The sequence below is a fragment of the Hemibagrus wyckioides genome, linkage group LG17 (assembly GCF_019097595.1).
Source record: "Hemibagrus wyckioides isolate EC202008001 linkage group LG17, SWU_Hwy_1.0, whole genome shotgun sequence".
Classification (NCBI taxonomy): Eukaryota; Metazoa; Chordata; class Actinopteri; order Siluriformes; family Bagridae; genus Hemibagrus; species Hemibagrus wyckioides.
The window spans coordinates 10,283,834-10,288,032 of NC_080726.1; positions in this window are offsets into that span (position 1 = coordinate 10,283,834).

Below are 4,199 nucleotides of genomic sequence, written 5' to 3' on the forward strand. Positions count from 1 at the left end.
GCAGAGTGTGTTCATAATTTTATTTTTTTATTTGCTCTCTCCATTTTTTTTTTTGGTGAGGAATACAAATTGCTGTCTGCCAATGAAACAGAAAAAGTCTACAAAAATGGAAATTCTGAAGTATCCTTCATGCCAGACACATAGTCTATATTAAGGTGAATTCCAGACAGACTTACTGGTAGTGAAACTCAAATTTCATCACAGCTGACACTAAGGGGTTCTTCACTTCTACAGAAATAATTCTTCATCTTGGCCAGAATCAGCAAGTAATTGATTAGATCTTCATATTTCATCATCCACGCCATGCTGGCATACTACCTCTGTAAAATGTACCAAATCTAACCTAAGTATAAAAAAACACCATATCTTTTATGATATCTTGCAGTTGTAATTGTACACCTGGCCTATCTGATTACAATCATAACATACCATTCTAATTGTCTTTGTTTGTTTTTCTCTAAACAAATATTTCAGTCTACTAACACAAAGTGAGGGACTTTATGTCTGAAAAAAATCTCCATTCATTATGCAGTGAAACTGCTGTTCTCAGATCCTTTTTTGTATATAAGGCCCTGGATCCTTAATCTTAGTTTGAGACATTTGATAAATATGGGGGCTAGAAATAGCACAAACATTTTCTTTCATGGACACTGCAGTTAGTCCTACCATACTCTGTTCACTCCCTGAATAAACAGACAAACATGGGAAAACAGAGCAGTTGTTTTTGTCAGGAAATCAGGAAATGAAGAAAAATTAGGAGATCAGTTTATGCAACTGATGTCTCTGCAAATCACACAGAACAACTCTGGGGAGAAGTGCAATGTAAATCATTACACATTGAAATTGTTGCGCTATTTATTTGGTTTCCTGGGATTCTTCAGCCAAGTCGAACTAGCCAGCTATTCGGGTGTTTATTTAAAATCACTCTTCTGTTTTGATCATTGGGATATACAGCCATAAACCATCTATGATATTCTCCAGTGGTATAGCAATTTAATCCGCAGTGTGTTGGTGATGGCCAATATGAAAACGACAACAAAACAACGTTCATATTTTACTCAGTAAGTATTTTACTGTCCAAATTTGGTGAATAAGTTATGACCTCATTCCAGGGAATAAAGTAATGCTTTCCAAGAAAAAAAGGGATTTCCCCCCTAGAATCTTAGGCCTAGACTGATGAGTAAAATGACACAGGTCTTATAATGCTAAATTCATGCCAACACTGAAAAAAACCCTATAACATATTATAAGTTTCAACTAACACCTGAATCTGAGTCATGCTAATAGAAGTCCACAATAACCACAACAGATGTGCTCTTTATAATGAGTGTGGGTTGAAATTAAACATGGCACCATGACTGAAACTGGGGAACAGACTGAGCTTGTTTTAGCACTACAAAGTTATGCTTGCTCTACACAATATCAGTAATACCAGTAAGATAAGCGTTATGCTGAATTACAATGACTCATGGACAGGTTTGTGTGATAAACATCATTACAGTCACCACAGACAGCAGCACTTCCACTTTTTTGTCATTTTTTTTTTTTTTTACAAGACCATTTCCTTGTTTACCAGCAGAGGTGAATGTGGAAAGCTGTATGCGATTTGACCAATCGACCATGAAACCGAGATGTCCTTTCATTGTAACCAGAAACACGTGTAAGTGTTTGCTAGGAACTGTGCAAATATGGGCCATTAAAGCATCTCACAATTAAGAACTAAACCCGCTTCCTGTCTAAAAAGCAGCATCGCTCTTGATTATCTGCTACACCGCATGCATTGAAATGCATGCTTATAGAATCTGATGATGACCATGAGAATTCAAATAGATAGCCATGGGAGTGTGTGTACATAAACCCTGTAAACGGCAATGACTCTCATACACACACACACACACACACACAGGCATTTACACAATCATTAAGGACAATACTCTTTTATCAATGGAGTAGCCAAACAGAGTAAACCATCAGTTGCTCGGGACAATTTTCCAGCCTCATATGCAATGAAAGGGACCACTCAAGGACCACTACTGGCCGTATGTTATTTAGGTGATGGATAGTAGTGACACTGAAATGGTATTGACACTCTAGTGGTATGAATGCATCAGATGATGCACAGCAAAGTTTGCTGAGCTTTTAGGCACTGTACAATATTACTGCACACATTTAACAATTGGTGCAACTTGCACATGCATATTCAGAGCCCTATGTACAGTTTGTGCCAAATGCCCTCTTTTTGTGGTTGACACAATATGGCAACTAAGCATTGACACTGAGAAGTTTAAAAACCACAGTACCATTAGCTTCATCTGACATGTACACTACCATGTCAGTTTCAGCGCTTGCTGAGAAGATAAGATTAGATAAGATAAGATAAGATAAGATGAATTGAAACATTCTATATGTATACAAAATGTATTCAAAGAACAAAAAGGGTGTTAGGAAACTAGAATATATTGCACAATAAGATATTGCACATGATGTAATATTGCACATGGTATGGTATCGCATATGTATGATTTTGCACATGATATTATATTAATGTACACTGTAGGACTCAGACTGAATTTTGATACAGACAGTGTTGATTGTGTCAGCTCTGCTCTCTAATAAATGGGGAGGAGTTATAGAGTTTGATGGCCTGAGGCTTTCAGTGGTGGTCTTCGGTGGTTTCGGTCTACAGCTGAATGTGCTCCGGTAGGACTCAAGTTTCGTATGCAGGGGGTGTGATGCGTTGTCAAGGATACTGAGAAGTTTTCTCCTCTCAGACACCTCAGCCAAAGACTACAGCTCCACCACAGGGCCTGCTTTCTTAATAAGCTTGTTGAGTCTGTTAGCATTGGCTGTCTTTACCTTGCTACCCCAGCACACTACAGCATAGAAGATGACGCTGGTTATCGCCGTGTGGTAGAAAATCTGCAGCATGGTTCTGCAGACATTAAAGGACCTGAGTCACCTGAGGAAGTACAGTACTGACCTTTCTTATACAGTGCATCAATGTTTTTGATCCAATCCAGCTTGTTGTCTGCTTCCTAAAATCCACTACTAGCACTTTCATCTTTGTGACGTTGAGTTGCAGGTGATTTTGTCCGCACCATACCACAATGCTGTCCACTACACTCCTGTTCTCAGCCTCCTGTCCACTCCTAATACAGCCTATGATGGCAGAGAATTTCTGCAGATGGCAGGACTGTGAACAGTGTCTGGATCTACTGCTACATTTAGTTAAAAAAAATCAACACAACAGTAAGCCAATTAGAAAATCTCAACTATTTATTGCCCAGTTTAGGAATAAGTAACAAGGAAGCAGGAAATAACTTGGCAAAGGCTTACTTGCTGGTCTCCCAGTTTGGTCTGTTTGTTGGCAGCTTGTAGATGCTCAGACCAAGCTGGATTTCTGACCAATATAGAAATGTGGACTACAACATTTCTGGGAAATCAAAAAGGTAATTTCATCATTGTCTAATGACTAAGAATGTCAAGTAGGAAGTTTAGCTAGCTAACACAGCAGTGAACTAATATATCGTAGATTCTGCTGACCACAGCAAACAGACATGTAAACTTTAAGAATATTAATTATTTGGACGCATAACACGGGACATGGGCATTTTACAGTCTAATATTAGCTAATATTATGATTTGGAATAATAAATAATACTCATAAGTCTAATATAAAGTTAGCTATGGCTTTTTTGTTGCTTACCTGAGGACAAACGAATATTTCTCAGACGTGTGGCATTCACGTGTTCATGGGGAATTAATAAACATATGAGTAGCTAAATATTTTAATGTCCAGGCATGCAGATTAGTATTCTGCACCACCTTATTTGCCGTCCAAATAAAATCATCCATCAGGTATAAGATAAGATAAACCCACAGTGGGGAAATTTCCAATATACCCTGGCCATCTTAGTGTAAAAAAAAAATTGGCAATGGTTTTGATGGCTGAAGAATAAGCAAGGACTGCAGAATAATAAAATTTTGTGTATGAGGACCTCAACAGAGAAGTGTAATTAGTAAATCCCTGAGGTAAATTAGTGAAGGAAATATGCTTGGTAGCCTAATGAAATCACTCTAAGTGGCTGGAGACAGTAGTAATTAGAGCTAGTTCCCACTTATGTTGCACAGTAAGCCATCTTTAGGTGATTTAACACACTGGTTCCTCTGCTCTGGTTTCTCTCCTCCCTGTTCCTCAC